The sequence below is a fragment of the Mytilus californianus genome, unplaced genomic scaffold (assembly GCF_021869535.1).
Source record: "Mytilus californianus isolate M0D057914Y unplaced genomic scaffold, xbMytCali1.0.p SCAF_3, whole genome shotgun sequence".
Taxonomy (NCBI): domain Eukaryota; kingdom Metazoa; phylum Mollusca; class Bivalvia; order Mytilida; family Mytilidae; genus Mytilus; species Mytilus californianus.
Window position 1 is genome coordinate 97692267 of NW_026262679.1, and position 21945 is coordinate 97714211.

A 21945-nucleotide genomic window follows, 5' to 3' on the forward strand; every position below is an offset into this window, starting at 1 on the left:
TCTTTATAAGAAGGACCCACCAAGGATGCTAATATGTTCTAGTGTAACATTTTTTAAAAATTTTCTTGATCACCAGGGACGTTTATAGACTAGAGACACGTATATTTTGTATTATATGTCTCTGTCAAAATGGAGTCCTTCAGCTGAATTGGGAATGAAATTAAGTGTTGCTAATATTACAATTTTAAATACATTTCATTTCTGAATTCATTTATTGTTCTTTGTTGAACCCCTTGATCCTTTCTTTGGCTTTACCAGAGACATATAATACAAAAAAGGTTTATGTATGATAATATTTCAGTTTCCTAACTTGAATACTGAACAAAGATTTCAAGAATATTGTCTATCTTCCAAATTCAATAAGAAGACCTTTCAGGTTCTAATTGAAAAAAAAAAATATTCACATGTTCCACATTTTTTCTTAAAATCTTGGAAAATTCCTGATTTCTATTTATCTACATGAAGGTTCATTAAGGTTCTTCAAAATACACATTTTCTCAATTGTTGCCAGAATCACATATGATCACCTATATGCATTGCTAAAATTTCAGGCTGCCCCTCCATCAATTAAAATCATCTTAAATTGGACATTTTTATGACAGATATTTGTTAATACTTCTTTGTTTTATTTTCAGATGTATTGCTTCTATGAACTCATCATGAGGATTCAACCAACTTGTTTTTATTTGTTCTTTTCATCCTCTCCTTCAGCATGGTATCTTCTAAATAGTTAGAAGGATCACAACTAGCGGCCTCTCTAAAGAGCCTGTGTCCCTCACCTGTTACTAATGTGCATCTTCAACAACACCCACTTTCCACAACATTGTAGACTTGAATATAATTCATGACTATTAAAATCTGTTCTTTTCAGTTTTGTAAATCTTGTTATTGCTGATCATTTTTTCTTTTTACAGTTTCTCTCTATCTACTATAATTTTTCCTAAAACACATTTGGTAAAAAAAAAGAATAAAAATTGTCAACTAAGGACAATTACTCATATAAGGAGTCCGGGGCATCAGTGGCTGAGTCCTACCTATGTAATTCATCTACAGTAATAACAAGCCTGTCAACAGTGAGGTTGTGAGTTGGAACCCTGCTCATGGCAGGTGCATTCAACTCTTATCTTAATTGATGAGGATTGCCAGATAACAACTTGCTGCCACCATATAGCCAAGAGTGCTGAAAGTGGTGTTAAATACCAACAATCAATCAATCAACCTTTAAGGAGTCAACTGACAATGCTGACTTTTTTTGTAGATTTTGTCTTGCTCTTCATTTTATTAGTTTACAGTTGTTTATTATGTTCTATAGTTAATTAGGGTAGAAAATGCAAATATGGGCAAAATCATCATGCAAGGGCAATAACTCCTATAAGAAGTTGACTGACAATTTCGGCAATGTTGACCTATTTGTACATCTTGATTTGCTGCTCATTTTTGCTGTTTACTGTTTTTTTCTATATCTACTATTGTATTACAAAAAATACAAAAATGACTAAAATTCATCATTCAAGGGCAATAACTCCTATGAGGTGTTGACAAACTATTTCAGCATTTGAACAAATTTGTAAAAGTAGCCCTGCTGATTAATTTTTGCCATTTAAAATTTCTCTCTATCTACTTGCGTTTTCAAGATAATAGGCAAAAATGCAAAAAATTGGTAAAATTTGTCATTTAAGGACAATAACTCCTATAAGGAATCGTCTGACAGTTTTAATGTAAATGGTCAATAGGTAAATCTCATCTTTCTAAACATTTCTGCCCCTGTCAAAGCAATTTTCAAGATAATAGGCAAAACATGCATATTACCCCTATGTTCTATTTTTAGCCATATGAGGCATCTTGGTTGGCAGGGGGATTCATAGGAGACAATTTTAAACTAGATACTACAATGATGATTGTGGCCAAGTTTGGTAAAATTTGGTTTAGTAGTTTCAGAGGAGAAGATTTTTTATAAAATTTAACGGACAAAGACTTTGTCAATGACAGATGCCATGTGATGAAAAAAGCTCACTTGGAACTTTGGGCCAGATCAGCTTATGGTATTTTTGAAGATAAACATTAATTCGCTGATTAACAGTTTGAAGCAATACTAAAATGTGTCTTTTCTATTCTGCACTGAAAATTTGAACTGTTAGTTCTGAGAATTGCACAAGACCATCTCATCAGGTTTCATTCATGGCATTGTTGTAAGAAACTATTTCATGAAGTACAGCATGCAATATTAAGAGTGAAAGAAGGCACCATTTTATTTTAGTCATACTTTGAGCTTTCTTTCAAAACTGCATGAATTCTTTGAAACAGTATTTTTTTTAATCTTTATAATTTGTGTTTTTGTTATCTATTATAATAGATTCTGAATGTGTGTGATAACAAACAAGAGGCTCTAAAGAACCTGTGTCTCTTACCTGCATCTTCAACAATGCCACTTTTCAGTAAAAATCATCATAAATGAAATTAACTCTATTAATAGTTTAATGACAATTTCAGTCATGTTAAAATATTTGTAGATCTTATCCTGCTCATCATTTTTCCCTTTTATAATTTTCTATTTATCTATTATAGTTTTCAAGATAATGGTAAAAAAATGCAAAAAAAATGGTAAAAATTATCATTAAAGGGTTTAATGACGATAAAGAGTTACCGTAAATGACAATTTCATTCATGTTGACATATTTGTAGATCTTGTCTTGTTTATCATTTTTGCTATATAAAGTTTCTATTCATCTATTATAGTTTTCAAGATAATAGGCAAAAATTGTGAAAAATTGTCATTAAAGGGCAATAACTTCAACAAGGAGTCGACTAATGATTTCAGTCATGCTACTTTATATGTTAATCTTGTCTTGCTGATCATTTGTGCTATTTCAATTTTTTATCTATCATTGTAGTTTTCAAAATAGTTGGCAAAATGCAAAAAAATGGGAAAAGTTGTCATTAAAGTGCAAGAACTGCAGTAAGAGTTGACTTACGAATTTGGTCGTATCAACTTATTTGTAGATCTTGTCTTGCTGATCATTTTGCAACTTTAAGTTTCTGTCTATGATTATAAGTTTCCATATAAAAGGCAAAAAAAATAAATTGGTCAAATTCGTCGTTTAAGGGCAAAGACTCCTATAAGAAATTGTCTGACAGTTTTTTGTTCTATTTTAAGCCATGTCGCCCATGTTTGTAGGCAGGCAGGATCATCGGACAGAATCTTTAAACTATATACCCCATTGATGCCTGTGGCCAAGGTTGGTTAAATTTCGCCCAGAAGTTTCAGTGATTATATTTGTAAAAGTTAACAAACAACAGATGACAACAACTGAGGACAGACCCTAAGTGATGGCAAAAGCTCACATTGGCCCTTTGGGCCAGGTGAACTAAAAAATGCATTGTGGATTTTTATTTCTTTCAAAATAATTATATTAATAATAAAGGACTATGTCCTCATTACAGTCCTGATATTAACCTCTGACCTGTTTCTTGGTGTAAAAAAACGCTATCTAACACTTAAGACCTAATGATGGCTAAAAAGGAACTTCACATTAATTATCATCATAAAAAATGTTTTTTTTACCACCCAACAAGTTGGAGAAAACTTCCCTACACAGTGTCAGCAACAAGTCAACAACATTTCAGTATACAATGACAATACATCTGTCATGTCATGCCATTCACCAAAAGAACAAATTGACCACATAAATTAGAAAATATTTACTTATTTCTATACTGAGCAGCAATATCTAATTATAGGGCTAGGGGCAATGGACCAGTTAATTAGCCAAAGATTGCTATGACCATTTTGTGTTACAACACCATAACACTAGTATATATGGTGAATGTTATGAGTCAATTTATTGTAGATTAAGTAGATCATGTAGGTATCTATTGCTAGTTTCATTGTCTATCTTCATGCTGGAAGGCATCCAGTGTTGTCATATTACAGATAACATGGGCAGTCATGCTAGGTTGTCCACTTTCACCAACAGTATTACCTTACCTGATGCTTAATCAAGCAGAAAAGTGAATCTTTTCATCTGATATAAATCTAAATACTTGATCTACTCTTGATTTAATTATCTATTTGATAATAGGGAGATTTTCTGGACCAGATTCAATTATTTGATTTGGCCTCTGGTGCTTTGTTACTGAAAACAAATTAAATATGGTACTTATATTTGCATAACATGGTATAATAAGCATGTTATTATTTTCTGATCCTCCACAATTCCATTTCTTCATCATCATTAAAATTCTATACTTCTTAAAAGTTAGTAGCTGCGAAAACGTAGCTCTATTGTCCTTTGAATTTTTTTTTGCATATCAAAATCATCAAAAGGACCTTAAGAGCTACGTTTTCGCAGCTAAAAAGTCAGTAAATAAAAATAGAATATAAAGTATAAAGACAATATATCAATCAAGAGACAGAGAAATAGAAAGTTCAAATTTTATTATAAAGTAATATCAAGAATTTTGTAAATTTGAAACAGTGGTCACAAAAAACGGAAATAAATAAGTAAACAGAAAAACATGAAAAATAATAGTGTTCTTCAATTTGGTGTCACTGACAATAACTAAGATACCTATAAAACAAACAGGAATTAAACTTTCATAAAAACAACATTACCATGTACTTTGTATCTTTTGCCATCACTATCATTTTGATGTCACTTAACAAATTTACACACTTTTTAGATGTAATAGCTACATTAAGAGACATTTGTGACAGTTACAGTAAGATTTATTATATATTTAATGACGTTCTTGTATTATAGGATGATTTCACAGTAACCATATCATCATCGAATTGATTTTAATTGTGGGTCAATAAAGTTCATTCCAAGAAAGAAAAATTTTACATGTAAAGTGCAATACTGTTTGCAACAGTACATATAAGATATTTAAATCAAAACTGCTGTGTTGCATAAACTGCTGCAGTATGAATATTTTTCTTGGTGAAAAAAGTGTCTAGTGCAACATTGTTTGGCTGCAGTTAGAGTGGCCTACAATTTCAAGAAAATTCTATAAAAAAATTTCAAATATATTAGAACTTTTGAAAATTTCTGTCCTTGTCCAACATTCCGTCATTTTCTGGAGGCAGTCCAAATTTGTCACTGAACATAATTAATATTTCTAAGCAGATTGTCTTTTTTCAAGAATTCCAAAGATGAAAATCAATTTTTAACAAGTTAGAATGATCATATATCACTGGATAAAATGTCTGAAAACATAAAATTGCAAAAGCAAGTCTATCATACTTCCATGATAAGATTTAAACCATTTTGTAGCTTTAAAAGATATGTTGGTGGTATTATTTTAAAAACAATTATTTTGAAGATATCATTTAACTTGTTAAATTTAATGTCATTCTTATTTTTTAACAATGAAAGACAAGTCAGAAGAAAATGCTTTAAAAAGTTTAATAGTTATACAAAATGGTTGAAAAAGAAACAAAACAAACCTAAAAATCAAAGATTGTATCTACTATCAAAGATTCTTCAAAAGAGGTTTTTCCTCGATGAAAAGCTTCTTCTATTAAAAGATCTTAAGTTAGTCTATAATTAAGGGAAATGTAGGAGTTCATAAATGATTACAAATTCATCAACAGTTTGCAAACTTGCAAACACAAAGTTTTCGAAGCATTTTCCAACATTGAAGATACATATGTATTTTAGTATAATAACTCACAATGAGACTGAATTTCTTATTTAGAAAATTACTTTTAAATAAAATTTCTGAAGACCATATTAAAGATTAAAGTTGCTTCTTTCATTTACATACCCCAAATCCCTATGGTTTCATGGTACATCTTCCAATATTCTTTCTTTAATTTTTTTTCTTTATATTCAAAGTCGGCAGAGTGACTCTGAATAAGGATAATTTTCAGCCATTCATTATCCAGAAATGCATATGGTTATAGTTATGGTAATTACTAATTACAGTTTTCTAAATATATAAAAGAAGTATGTGTTTGAGGACACGAATATCCCCCGCTCAAGGTTGCTTATAATACATGAAAATACTTTTTGAGAGCATTAAATGTCACTGCTAGTGTGGAAACGAAAAATTTGCAATTTTCCCAGTTAAAAAGGGGCAAGAACGGTCATTGACTCGCTGTCCAAATTTGAACTCTGGTTGTGAGTTTTGGTTCTTTGCATCATTTATGAGTTTCATAAAATTTGAATGAAGCACACTTTAAGTTAGAGTGCCGAAACAAAAAAAAGGCAATTTTCTGAGTAATATAGGGGCATAACTTTAGAACGGTAAATGACTCACTGCCCAAATTTGAACTCTGTCTGCAAGTTTTGGTTCTCAGCATTGTGTGTGAGTTTCATAAAATTTAAATGAGTAAGAATGTGGAAACTAAAATAGGACGGACGGTCAAGGGTAACACTTAATGCCCCCTTCGCCTAGTAGCGCTGACAAATAATAAAATCATATGTAATAAAATCGCCAAAAAATTGAACTATCAAAAGCATTAAATGACCAGTACCATTTACAGTTCAATGCCTACGTATACATAATCTAAATATGTAGCAGGAAACTAATTTTGTTGTAGACAGACGAAAATTTAAGCTACGATTTCTAAAGAAAAGTGACTTCATACTAATTGCAAAACACAGTGAAAGTGGGTGTGGCAATAAATACAACAGATGCTACATGTGTTGAATACTTAGTGAAAAAGAACCATATTAGGGTGATCCATTGGTTTAATGATTCTGCTAGTGTATATTGTATTTACATTCTAAGCAGGTTTTTAGTAATAAAGGTCTTTACATCAGGTCTCAAGCCCAGTTAAAAGAAAACAAATACCAGTATTCATTTAAATTCAATAATCTTTCATATTATTAATACATTGTATATCAATTGGCATAAGTAATTGAAATTATTTTTGGCACATTTAATTTATGAATTTTAGAAAATTTATTTTCCAAAACATTACATTGATGCAACCAGAGACATACAATACAAGAGATTCGCAACTCTAGTAGAAATGTATTATATGTCTCTGATGCAACGTAGAACTCTTATAGTAAAAATCCTTATTCAATATCAAATAACGAAGAGACGAATTATGAATGATTGCATGGGAAAACTATTTTCAGTTATTATCACTTTGACACTTTATATCATTTCTATGAATTACAGGCTTTCATTTCCATGAATTACTTCAACAGGTTATTAAACTTTAAAGGCCATCTTTACTAAAAGGGGTCGTCAGAAATAGTTAATTCTGAAAACATCTGAAAATGTAATATTAAATTTGTTAAATTTGTGTCAGAAACATCAACATCAAAAACTAAGTTTCCTGTCATTATTTTATTGTGCAAAATATGAAAAAAAAATTAATAATGGTTCTGACATTTCTATAATTGGAAACAAAATATCAAAATAAGGAACATGGTAATATAATTGGACTTAGTCCATTAATTAAAGTTTTTAAGGTCATAACCTCAACATAGAAAAACAATATTTTCATGTCTGTTTCATTATGAATGAAACCACGACTATGACTTTTACTACTATGTCTTCAATGGAGACTTAAGATATCTGTTTTTTGCTAGAATAAGATAAGAAAAAGTTGCATAAATTAATGGTAGAATATGTTGTTTAACTCATAATGTCACAATGAAATAAATTTGAAGTGACCCAACCCTAGAAAATTAATATAAGTAACCCTTTCCTATAAATAAAACTTTATCTTTCTTTTTTTTTACATGAAAGTGCAACATTGAAATTTTAAGCATTTGTTTGATAATATACTTATATTATCAGACTGTATTCATAAAAGTTACCAGTAACAAAGATCTTAAATCCAATTCATTTTTTTTCATTAAATTTTAGCTTTAATTTAAAATAAACTTCTTATTTCTTGAAAAAAGTGATATGCAAATGAAAATATGTTGCTTTAAAGAAGTGAAAATTTTTATTCAATTCCAAGGAATTTGTATAAGACTTTGTTGACACCAAAACTTTAATTCTAAGAAATTTGGAAAAATATTTTTTGCAGCTTCTTTGATTTTTTAAAATCTGATTTATAATAAGAATTCTGATTATATTTTATTCAACTATTTGGCAAATAATGATCCAGTGAAAGTTGTAAGATCTGAAGTTAAGTTTCTCATTTTATTAGGAGCCAAGTGTTTTGCTCTCAAAATAAAATGTCTGGACTAACCAAGAATTGATCTTTAATTGTAAAAATCTCAGTGTTGAATTGAAAAACAGATTTCTAAATCTTAATTAGATATGATATATTAGAATTGTAATAATTGAAACTTCCCTCCAAAATTCATAAAAATCTGACAGGAAGAGGGGTTAGCAATAATGGATGAGGTGAAAACAGACATAGCAATTATCAGTTGGCACAGGAGTTGAACCTGAAGAAAACATTATAATTAATGATGAATACAGTATAAACAGGATACAGGATCTGCCAGAGGGGGGATATTCTCACCAGGTAACAGTTCTGCTAGAGGGGGGATATTCTCACCTGGTCACAGTTAATACCTTGTCAACCATACTGCACAGAGTACATGTTCTCATATTTGAAAGCTTAGGTGTTGACAAATGCTTAAGGTAATTAGATTATGGACTTGTCAGTAAGCTTTATCCTCTGTGCAAACTTTTCAGGCATGATCCAAACCTCCACTAAGGATAAAGGTCATCTGGCTCAATTCTATTGCAAAGAATTAATAAAACCAATGAAGAATCAGAGGCGGGATTTAGGGGAGGTTGGGCAAAGCCCCCCTTATGGAGCTTCTTATATGATAAATGCATAGACTTTTCTATTTGCTTCACTCCAAATGTTGGCTTACTGAGCCCCCTCCCCCTTTTCAAAATCCTTGATCTGCACCTGAGAATAATCTATATTTGTGTATATTCATGTCTACTCCCAGGACTTTCATTCAGCCAATTGATAAATAAAACACATAAAATTTTCCAACTCTGACAGTAGCCATGTAGTTTAATTAATAAAAAAAATTAAAGAAAAGAATTAGGTCAAAAAAGAATAACCAAAAACCTAATTAAAGATTTTGCTGTCATAAATGACATCCCTCTATACTTTCTTTCAGCTGAACAAAATGTCATCATGTTTAAAAATAAGGTGCATTTTAATGACTCAGGTAAATAGCTGCATATTGCAATATGCCTTTCATGTTCAGATTGATTTATATCAATTAATTGTTTTACATCTATAAGGTTTTTAATTATTTTATTGTTTCTGATATATATATATATATTTGACAAACAATTTCCTCTTAGGAGTATCTTATCCTGCCAACATGGAATTTATTTATATCTATATTATATAATTAAGTAAAGCCATATTTGCACAGCTTGAGAACCTTGAGATGGCATAAATGTCATGTGAAATACTGGACACTTATTACATATCAAAGGGCAGCATTTTTATTGTTATTCTTCATCTTGGAGCTTGATTAAGTAGTTCAACAATAAGGGAGAAACCTCAGTAGATTTAGGACTTTCAAAAAAAAGGGGAATTTCAGTGGGACCTTTGGAAAAAAAGGAGACATGAAAGTCAAATATCAGAAAAATTTTCCTAGCTCTGCAAGACAAGATGGTATGTTAAACAGGAGCAGGAATTTTGATTTGCAACAGGTCAACTCTTGACCACTCAATGAGTTAATGCATGTCCTTTTCTGTGTGAAATGGTGACAAAGACCATCAGGTTTAACCCTCCCAACCAGACATTATAAGCTCTTGAAGGAGAGGAGTGAATAAGGGCAAAAAATCAAATTAAAAAAAAGAGTGAAAATTGATGATTTTTGTAGCATTTTCATTGATATTCATACCAATTCTTCCTTTTTGGTAAGGAAATCCTCATCTTTATTTCATCGTTTCAGAATCCCTTAAACACTTTATAATACATGCATCTTTAGTCAGACAGCAATGTGTGTACTAAAATTAGGAATTTCATTACAAATTACTTTGTAAACATTTTTCATAATGATTCACACTAGTGAGGGCATACATCTTCAAGATTGACTAACAAACATTCAACATCAAATATTATATCCAGGAAGAAAACAAGTTGATGAAAATACCCTGCTTTGTGCTAGACTGGCAAACTGAGCAATATTTTTAATGTGATAGCCAACAGTCCACATAGAATACATGTAATTCTACTAGCATTCAGAGTTATGACAAACAGCCAACCAATCTTTTCTTGTACCTCAAATGCTGAATTTATGGTGAAAGGGTAGGTAGTCTAAGTCCAAACCCACAACCTCCTACACTCAAGGCAAGCATAAAACCTCAACACAACTGAGGGGGTTTGAATTCATCAACCATGATTTCAAACTTAAATTTTGTTAGTTTTATAGTATACCGTAGTTTCAAAGTATCAGTATTTGTTTCCTCTACAGTAATGGAACTGGTATAGATGAGAAAATTTTCAAATTCTTATTTCTGTATGAGTTTAGAAATTTGTCCCTGGACAATATCATTAAGTTTTTCTCAATATATAATCAGAAATTTTTCTTTAATAAAATATGAAGTTGGAGGGATTTTCTGATTTTTTAGTTATTTCTTACTTCTCATGATCTTCAGGGAGTAATTTCCAAAAATGAAAAAAAAAAAAAAACTGTTCACGAATTTATATTACTTATATTACAGAAAATAGGCTATATTGCAAAAAACACTTTGAAAAAATATGGTAACATTAACTTTCATCCAATTTAAAGATTAAGAAATTCTTTAGAAAGAAAAAAAAATGTAGATACACATCTGAACATTTACATAACAGTAAAAGATAGTCATCAATTTCATCAATCTTATGAAGATGAAAAAACTTGAATGTTTTCACAGCTTTTAACAGTACTTATGTCAATCCTTTATGTTTTTTGTAAGTTTAATATTCATTTTACAGTGTAACAAAAACCCAAGGTACCAACTTTCTTCCCATTTTTCATATCGCTGATAAAACTGACACCAATTTTACAGTGTTTATCACCTATTTGTACAATTTTTCTACATCAAAATTTTCAATCCAGATATTTCTCATCTTAAAATCCACAAAACAAACAAATACTGACACAAAACCAAGGAGTTTTACCTAATAGTAAAGGTAAACATAGGTTAATTATACCTGAATCTTGGTTAGTATAGGGTTGTTATTATCTCTCTCAACAAAGACTGAAGGAGTGACGGGTAATACAAATAATGCATAGACCCCGCTGACCTGTAACGGGTCTCCGATTGGGTTTTACCTGGATTCTTTGAATTAGAACACCTCATTTTCTTTAAATAGTAAAACCCTGGCAACAAAATTATACCTGGTTAAACAACTTTATTGGGGATCCCAACAGTTTTCTTTCTTCCATCACAATTATTGTCTTGCAGAAATGCAGTCATTATGGTTTCACCTATATCATTAGCGTCAATTTGAGCCCTGGGAAAATCAGATGGCAGCTTTTCCTTGATCTGAAAATGAAATTGAACATAAAAACATTTTTTTTTACTTTTGCTGACTACATTTAAGGTACATGACTACATTTTCATAGGTCATTTACATAAAAGTATAACCTACTTGTCAGTCTACTAAATTATTTAATTTTTTATTTTCAGTATAAAATTTGCAAAATTCATCTATATAACACAATAAATGTTGATGGTGAAAAGATAACTTGCCAAATTTGGTATTTAAAACGCTTGCAAATAATGCCTTAAACAAACAGCACTTATCAGTGCATAACAACAAACAATTTAAGATAGCAACCTAAAAATCTAGCGATTATAGCTTAGTCAAATGCAAATAGGATGTATCCTTATTCTTAAAAAGTGATTTAATGGTTTAAATTGTCACCCTGGCAAACAGGTTGACCTAGAATGTCTGCTTTGTATAACCAGGTAGCTTTACCTTTTTGTGTATAGCAAGTGGTTGGGAATAAAACAACTTGAAAATTTTTGATAAAATCTGGAAATAATTTTTGATAGAAGAATAAATTTTCAGAAAAGAGATTACGTCATTCAATATTTGTGATAAAAATTTGTATTGATGTTTGGTTTAATGTTATGATTCACGAATTTTAAGAATCTATTAAAGTAGAAAATGTTAAAAACTAAATACTTGTAATTTAATTTGTCTCTCATACTTCAGAAATTAAAAGTATGCATTAATTACCCTAAAGAAAAAATATTTATCCCAAAGATGATTTAGAGAAAGCCCATCTTTCAACTTTTCATTTGATAGATTTTTAGATTTTAAATTGTCTTTCCCTCATGCAAAAAACAAGATACAGTGATTTTGTATAGATTGACTGTACAATTATTAACCCTTCTCCCAAACCTTCAATTCGCTGATTCAGTATATTTGGACTGGGATTGTTTTTATTAACATCAAATACTATCAATATTATCATTTACTATTCAGGTATTGGATGTAGCCAAGATTTTACAGAAACAAAAACACTTCTAAATCTTAAATTGTTGACACAACCATGACTTTACATTGATTAGGACATAAATGGATAAGATGAACCTTGAGAAAATTGAGAAAAGCTATGTAATTATTTCTCATAGTGAACAAACCAATAAATGTGGGTCAGTAACCACTAATTTGACATAAAATCGGTCCAGTTAATTCTTAATAACAGAAAAGTTGTATTATATAAAAACTGAACTTAATTTTAGGAATTAAAAGATAAACTATTACAACTGACACATAATCTATATATGAATAAAAATAGAATATTCCTTTTAAAAGCTAAATCAATGCAATCAATATATACTTAAAAATGCCTTTATATAACTAAAATTAATATCAATTACTGTCATTTAAAAAAAAATAAAAACAGAGGATATAAAATATAATTTTTCATACAAATTTATACCTTAGAAAATTGTTATTAAAATAATATTTAATGGGAGATAACCCTCAATTTATGAATTGAATATCTGATTGGTAACAAACAAAAACAATAGTAATTTGTACCATAAGACCATTCTAAAAAAAAAATTGTTTGTTGTTACTCCAGAACTTTATTTCTTATCAAATACTGTTCAGCTGAATGTTGAAAAAAATTATAATGAAGAAATTTTATCATTTAGAAACTTTTAAATGAACAAATAAGCTATAACTTTTAAATGGTAGGTGTCAAATGGGTAAAGGTTATAACTTCTAAATAGTAGATGTCAAAGGTTATTCAATTTAATCTGTTTTCAAAGTTTTTTGCTGAGTGTATAACATTAAAAAGATCATATCTTAAGAACAGCAAATTTTTCACAACTGAACTTAATCTGTATCAATTGGTTAATGACAAGATGTAAAAGTTCTAAATCTCACTTGTCATCCAGAAACCTAATAAGCAAACTAGAATCATATACTAGAACAGCAAATGTTAAATTTGTCAAGATTGGGGTCAAAATCCTATCTTTTAAGGTCTATAATGATTAAGTATGAATTTCAAAACTAAAGTTGTGTGTTGTTTCATTTATCATCATGCATAAACATGAGAATTCTTTTATACTGGGCATCTCTTCATTGCAAGGCAATAACAATGCTTATTTTTTTTTATGAAAAAATTTTGTGATTGTTTATTGTTCCCATCTATCATGTTTGTTGTAATGCAATCAATGACTATAACAACCTCTAATGGCTATCACCTGAGAGTAGTAAGCTTTAAATCTGTATTGAAACAAACTTCGTAAAATCTGTAAAAGTACAAAAAGCAACTTTTAGAGCCATAACTTTCTTTTCTTCAATTTCTGAAATGGAAAGAGGAGACCATAATTATTATACAAATAAAAGTAAATGTTTGACACTGTGTCAATATTTGGTCTTCTTTGTTTACCCACATCTCTCAAGCATCAATAAACAGTTTCTTTTATTGAAGAAAGTGGCATTGTTTGAAATATAAAGTGGATTTGTTCAGCTTCTTGTTCTAAATTTTGATAAAAAACATTATGAAAAATCAGTAAACATATTACATTTCTTTTGTGTTATTTTTTTTTCAAATGCAAAATGTTTGTACGATTAGACTCCTACAATTATGACCTAAATAGACACAATAGATCAGACTGAAAATTAAACATTTCACTCATGAAAGTGATCATGAAATTTTGGTTTGCTTAGAAATCTATCAAATGCAAAAGACAAATCAAAAACTGGTTGCCATGATATAACCAAGTCTGCTGAAATCAAGGATATTCATTTAGAGGCAACACTAAATTTAGATGTAAGATAATAATAAATTGCTTCGCCGAGCGCAGCTGGATACGACCGCAGAGGTCCAACCATGAACAGTTGGGGCAAAAATGGACACAATATTCGTGCTTGATACAGGTCTGAATTTGGATTGTAATTCAATATTTGACACATAATAGGTTTCTGACACAGAATAACTGTAGTCAAAGAACTTAGAATTGGTTATATGATTTGAATTTATATTCAATTTTTTGCTTTTGTGCAATACACTATGCTGTTGCAAATTGACCTCCCCCCCTCCTATTTTCAAAAAAAAAACAACTTGAAGGATTTTCTGTTTGATTTCAGAAATCTTGAGGAGAAAAAATTGTCCCCCCCCCCATTTTTTTTAACCCCCCCCTCTTTTTCCCAAAAAAAATTCTTTCCCTCAGTCATGGTCATAATTTCAATTCAAATTTCCATGGAGTTTGCAACCATAATAACCCATTTAAATACATCATAAAAGTCTTAAAATAGAAAATGACTTACAGAATCATAGCTAAAATTAATTTACCTTAATCAGCATTTTTAAAATTATTAAAATAGTAACTTCTGAAAATGAATTGACAGCTAATCACCTAAAGACAATACAAAAGTTCTTTATACATAATTTAAAAGCAGTGTAAGGGAGGTAATTCAAAGTAGTTTTTGAATTACCTCCCTTACACTGTAATTTGTAATTAAGTAATTGTCCATTAACCAGGACACCCTTGTTTTTTCTCACTTTTTTGCCCCTAATTCCTAAACGGTTTGAGCCATAACCCCCCAAAGCCAATCCCAACCATCCCTTTGTGGTGTGGAAACTTGTGGTATAATTTCAGAGAGATCCATACACTGTTCCACAAGCTATTGTCATGAAACTAGAAAAATGCTTATTTGGGCCCCTTTTTGGCCCATTATTCCTAAACTGCTGGGACCATGACCTTCCTTTTGTGGTTATAAACCTTATGTTTGAATTTCATAGAGATCCATTCACTTAAACTAAAGTTATTGTGCGAAAACCAATGTGTCTTTGGACGATGACGACGACGACGCCAACGTCAAACCAATATACGACTGCAAAAATTGTTTGTGGTCGTAAAAAAATGAAAGTTTTGTCATTATTTTTAACCATTTTTAAAGAAATATCAAATAATTTGTGCATTTAAACATATAATAGTAGAAGATAGAAGTCCATACTGTCCTTTTCATTATTGAGATAATAGGGAGCCTACTGGTTAAAGTCCTTTATTGACAAAGAAACCAAAGAAGATAGAAACATTTACATAGGATCTTATACAATGACCTATGAAAAATGATGGAAACTCATTGCCTTATACTCACTCTCCCATCTGACTGCAGAGTGCTCAATTCAAGATGTACAAAACAGATATTTAAAAGATATGATGAATAATAAAGTATGCATCTTCGTTAGACAACTAAATAAAGTAATAGTTTTATTTCTTAATATAACAGTAAATTTCTGAACCCAATCAGCTAAGTATTATCATTATAAAATTCAGTCCTCCCCAAAGTGTTTTGTGTAAAATATTTTACTTGTATTTTAGATAAATTTTAATTAAAACAACTACAAACAAAATTCACTTTTATAATGCAGCATTCAAAGCATTTGAGATTCTTTTTCTTGATGACTGTTTAGCAAAGCACTGCATTCTATATATTAGTTATAGTTAATATTTTCTTGTTCTTCATGGCAAATTTCCCAAAAATATTAAATGCAGCTAATTACTATTACTTTTTATAATGTGATTTTAAAATATTTCTTCGATTACCATTATTACTTGAAAAATGTAGTTCAATTGCCAATTAACCACCCCATGCTTTATATGATGTGCCAAAATGATTTTTCAAAAATGTTTTGCTATAATTTGTTTAACTAAAGTGTAACCATGGTCAAGTACTGTACGATTTACAAACAACAAATATTAGCATTTCTTTTCATTGATTCTTCAATCTTATTAAAATCTTAAGTACAGCATTGTTAAAGCTTGTATGTAATGTGGCAACTAGATTCTCAGGGCATTCAACTTTTACATCCAACTGATACTTTTTTCCTCATTTTTCATTTTTTTTTCAAAGGAAAAAATCTGTTACAAGTTCAATGACTTAATTATATGCCAAAATATTGATTATGATATCAAAAATATAATCTTCATGTGACAATTCTATTTGGTCAAAAAGTCATACACTGGTAGATCGATCAATTAGTCCATCCGCAGAGGTTAAAGGACAAAATGGAAACCTGTCTCTTCAAGGTTTTCTTTTGTTAGAAAACATGTAAGAATGTAAAAAAAACATTCCCTATGAATAAGTATGTATCACATATAAATATCAGTTGGTTTTTTTTTAACAGTAAACAATAAACTGTAAATTCAGATATTTTTGTGTACACATTTTTTTTTGGTGATTGTTGTTGCAAATTTCTCAAAAATAAAAACATAGAAACATTTGTTGAATTTACATGTTCCTCAGCACATCTTACTGTTTTCACTATTCAAAAATAGTAAATAAAAAAAGCATTAAATTAGTTTTTCTTTCAAACAGCCTGACCAGGTTGTCATGAACAGCTTACCAAACATAAAACAATAAATTTCTTGTTTGAATCTTTTTACATTTGTTATGACAGGGCCTTTAGAGCTTGCTGTGCAGTATGGTTTTTGCTCCTTGTTGAAGGATGTACGGTGACCTATAGCTGCTAACTTCCAAATCATTTGGTCTCTGGTGGAGAGTTGTCTCATTGGCAATCATACCACATCTTCTTATTTTTTATATATAAAAAACCCACAACAGGGATGAGAACTCGGTTGAAGCATATTGATATAAATTGTATTGTGAAACTACACTTCTTTCAGTTTTATTACTCCCACTTTTATATTAAATATTTTTTAACAAATTAGAAGATGACTTGTACCCCATTTTCCGAAAAAAGCTGGCAATAAACACCTTAAAAATTAGCTATGGTAAATCTGTTTGCTATCATAGAATACAACTAGAAAAAAAGGTTTCCAATAAAATACATATGTATTTCATTTTATTGGATAAAACCTTGCCAATTAATGATATTAAATAATGATAACCGGTACTAAAAGTAAATCTCATCTGATGAAAATAAATAATTCATAACTACTGCAATATGTCATGTTTTATTAGGAAGTAACTAGAGTTCTGCCTTGAGATAATCATTAGAAATTTCCTCGTAATTATTATTACATAACTCATTTACCTTTTTTCTTCAAAGGTAATACTATATCTTTGTAGATCTGAAAGTTTAGAAATATTCATTAAGTTGTGGAATTGCAGGATAAAGTATATTATTAAGTGCATACTGGTAAAGCAATTCTTCAATAGTATTCTGAAAAGCGTGATAGACTCATAAAGATGCTTAATTTTATTTTCATTACCAAAATTTTTTTTCAATTTTCAGGGATGTCTTTCAATAATTAACTGACCCCAGGGGGGAATAAAACTAAGAAATAGTCAAAAGTTCTTTGCTGGGCATTATACAAATAAAAGAAATCAGAAATATGTCAACGAGACAGCAACCTTACACAATAAAAACCAGGTAACACAATTCCATTACAGTTAGGACCTGGGACCTAAGAAGCTAGAATAATTGCTTCCAAATCCTGCATTCTGACAATTTCTATAAAAAGGGAAAAATGTTATCTTCAATAGTGTTTAATGGTTTTTAAGGGGAAGGGGTACCTTCCCCTGACTATGGGTGTGCAATTTCTCATTTGTAAAGCAGATTAAGATATTTTTGATAATTTTGTGAAAAAAGTGCTGTATCAAAACAAATTTCTGAAGTAAATCAGGAAATCCATTTATATTGTCAATTTGAAAAGTATCACAAAGCAAAAGCATTGTTGTTTTTCTCTCCTCTTGTACACAAAATCCATTACCAGCAAAAGTTAACAAATTATACCTTTAAAATGTTGTACAAACAAAAGATATTTTCCAGTAAATATATATTTTATCATGTTATTTTTTACATCTTGGAAGTGTTATAAGCTTGTTACTCAGTTCAAGTTTTATTAATATAATTAATAGAGAAGCATTTGTGTCTCTACTCTATGTCAAGATATGATGAACCTCTTCATAACTTCTTATTTATTTTCACAAAATCATGTTTTCTGATTAATTCAAATAAAAAAAATGAAATTGAATGTGTATCTTAATATCAAAAACACTCAAACAAACATGAACTTGAATAAATCAATAAATGAAATTGTCAAGTACAAAATAAGTTGTTGCTAGAGCAGTTACATGGGTGTACAAACTAATACCTTTCTGTAAATATACCTTAACAATTTTTATAGTTTGTTCTTATGTTGTGCTGTTACACCACAGTCCAAGGTTAGGGGTAGGTAGGATTCCCGCAAACATGTTTAACCCCGCCACATTCTATTTGTGCCTGTTTCAAGTTAGGATCCTGTTATTTAGAGGTAGTCATGTGTTACTCTTTATCATATTTGGTTTATTGTTAGATTTTTCTTGCGTTGAACTGTTGCACCACTGTCTAAGGTTAGGGAAAGGTTTTGGCGCCTCCTTACATGTTTAACCCTGCCACATTTTGTATGTGCCTGTCCCAAATTAGGAGCCTGTAATTAATGTTAGTTTACATTTGTCATTTCCGGGGGCCTTTTATAGCTTGCTATGTGGTATGGGTTTTGCTCATTGCTGACAATTTTTGGTGACCTTTTATAGTTGCTAACTTCTACATCATTTGTTCTCAGTTGGAGAGTTGTCTCGTTGGCAATGATGTACCACATCTTCTTATTTTTATACTAAAGCTTATGGAAGAAATACACTCAACTGCCATTTTTAATTTTCTCTAATATCCTCAAAATCAAGCTGTTGTAAAAGATACTGTTCAATACAAAATATTATTCCATGATAAAACTTCTTTACCGAAACACTAAAAATTGTTTTGAAATGGAATAAATTCGATAGTGATGAATGCTAAATTGAAATAAAATCACAATTAAAACTTTTTGAGAAAAACAAAAAATACTTTAAAATTTTATATATAATGAAATACTCATGTCTTTGATTTCATATAATCAGATATCGTAAGCATGGGGTATATGATTCTTCTTTTTCATAACCAGAATATAGTGACCAATATGTAAAATTACCTTTGCAGAAAATTATATTGGTGAACAGCCTTACATGAACAACTGTCAAGGTTATGTAAACTGTTGATTTTTGTTGCTTATTATCATATGAAGTAAATAAAAGTAGGAAATATGCTTGGCATTTGTCCTGACATCTAGTAGCTGTTATTTGGAAATAAGGAGTACCTGTTCTCAGTTTATCATTACTATTTACCTTTTCCTATTCCTCTGTTTACAATGCCTCACATCTTTGGCAAGCTTTTCTATAATGTATGCCACAATGCCAGATCACCTAGAGTAAACACACAGCTACACCTGTTCCTAGTAAAGCAAATTGAATTACTAACATAATTCCAGACAGAACCAAACCTAAGGATACTGTAATGGCAGGTTTGCTAAGGTCAAATCATGGCCAGATCACATAGCAAATCAAACAAGGTCTTGAAAGTGTAAACTGTCATTCCATTAGTTAACAGTATATATGTTGGAAAATTGTAAGAATGAACATAAATACTATAATATAACTTCTTTTTATAAGACAAATGAACTGAACATCCTCTCTTGATGTTATACTGTCTCCATAATCATGAACCTTGGATGCAAATTGCTTTAACTAATAAATTTACTTTTTCAGAAAACCAATACATTTATATTTTTCATAAACAATCCATCTTAAGAAAGTAAGATTCTGTAAAACTCTTAAACAGTAACAAACAAAAATTTATTCAGATTAAGTGCTCTGGTGAAATATGTAAGGGAGATAATACAATTTTTCCACTGAAATCAGTGTATTGCAAATTTATGTATTTAGATACACCTTGAGGGTGTTAGCCCGAATGGGTGTATGTGATTTTCACCAAGACATTATTGTCAATGCAGAATAATAGTTTTCAATAATCTAGGAGGGGGTCTTTCAGCGATTTTACCATATGAGATAAATGCAGAGTATCCAATTTCATTTAACAACATCTTAATTGGTGTAAATTAGAATATAATATCAATTTCCATGGAAATTTTCAAATATTTGGCTTACATTTGATTGACAATTTGTTCTTTTGAATAAATTCTAATTCATTACTTATGCATTTCTTGTAAAAATAGGAATATTTATTTCAGTAACTGCTACGTGTTAATCAGTGACTTAAGATACCTATACCAAACTTGTGTTTTTCGATTACTTTTCAATTGTCATTAACCCACAAATGTTCTTTTATTCAAAGTAGGACTCACCAATAATTGGTCTAATATATAAGACACAGAACCTTTCTAGTACAATTTTTCTTTAATTACCCTCTTTTCTAGTGTTTATAAAATTGTAAATGTATATCATCATGATCATTAGATTTAGAAATAATATGCCTGTAGTGAACTCTGGAATATGTCTATGGTTATACAGATAAAAAGATGTTTAAAATTGAATTTCCTGAATGAATTATTTTGAAACTGTTTGATCTTATATATACCTTAAATATGATTCCTCTGCTTCAGTTCAAGCTTGTTAACTTGTTTCTGTTTTTTTTCTGTAAACAGACAAAATTAATAATACATTCACAGGTACTGTCCAAAAATGAAATCAAAATGAACTATTCTTGTTGGTCAACACTATATGTTTTACTTGTGTTTTTTTTCTTTATCAATAAGTAATCATTTTAGGGGTCATGGTAGCTGTGTCACTAAGTGGTAGGGAATGGTTTAGAGCTTGATATAGCATAAATAGCCATATGATATAGACATTGCCTGAACACTGTTTAGATGACTTTTATGTTTTTGTGAGCTTTTTTAACAGATGTCTCATTGGGATGCACCTCAAATCTCCATTTATTTATATACAATGTATATCTATACAGCTTTAAAAGATGACTATTGGATCAACTTAGTTAAAATACAATTTTTTTGTATATTATAGCAAGTATTATTTTGATCGTGAACTGAAGGATTGGCTTTGATGTTTTTGCTACACTTTTGTTTACAACATTTATTTTATGCATTCTACAACTGAAATTCTAGCCTAGTCATGTTGAGTAGGTGTGTAAATAAATTTTAAAACTAAAGAAGTTTTTTTTTACCATCCTCCTTATTTTGAACATGTGTGGCTCATTACGTTTTAAGTGGTTAAGCTTTGCAAAGATCTTCTTTCAGTAAGTTCTGTGAGTGGAATAAAATGGCATTCCCCAGAATATTTTCCTGACATCTAACAACAAACCATGCAATAAACTAAAGTGCTTCAAATCTTTATGATTTTCTCTTCCTTTTTCAAGAGCCCATCAGCTGCCAAAGAACAAAATAGTTGTGTTAGTATGTTTCTACTGTATTATTTATAGGTTTCCATCACAGACCAAATATATCCTAAGAATGTGTCTTTATACTTTTATACAAAAGATAAAATCAATGTATACCTAAAAAAAATCATTATCTTTTTTTTCCTTTTCTTAATAATATTCTGAAAATAACAATATGATACAATGATACAATATGAATTCTTAGGTATAATTCAATTGCTGATAACTATTAATTGTAAGCTAAATATCCTAGAGTATCCCAAAATAAATCAGGGATCATCACCTGATGAAAAAGCAGTCTTCCTTAATATGCTCTGTAATGATGAATTTCTATTTGAGTTGCACAGTAACCAAGATC

The 21945-nt window shown here is 30.0% G+C and overlaps 1 protein-coding gene across 3 annotated transcripts in view; it reads right to left on the bottom strand.

Moving 5' to 3' along the window:
* The window catches only part of LOC127733292 (fibroblast growth factor receptor 2-like), a 54249-nt gene that overhangs the window by 30179 nt on the left and 2125 nt on the right, over positions 1 to 21945 (bottom strand). For 2 of the 3 annotated variants that reach the window (XM_052242652.1, XM_052242649.1), the window contains exons 2-7: positions 21375 to 21576; positions 20772 to 20828; positions 19523 to 19629; positions 17415 to 17451; positions 13612 to 13713; positions 11283 to 11430 (exon numbers count right to left, since the gene is read on the bottom strand). The gene's annotated coding sequence lies outside the window, so the exon portion shown is untranslated. Of the gene's footprint in view, positions 1 to 11282; positions 12080 to 13611; positions 13714 to 17414; positions 17452 to 19522; positions 19630 to 20771; positions 20829 to 21374; positions 21577 to 21945 lie in introns of those variants that run through there. The other variant, XM_052242651.1, reaches the window with a different exon arrangement.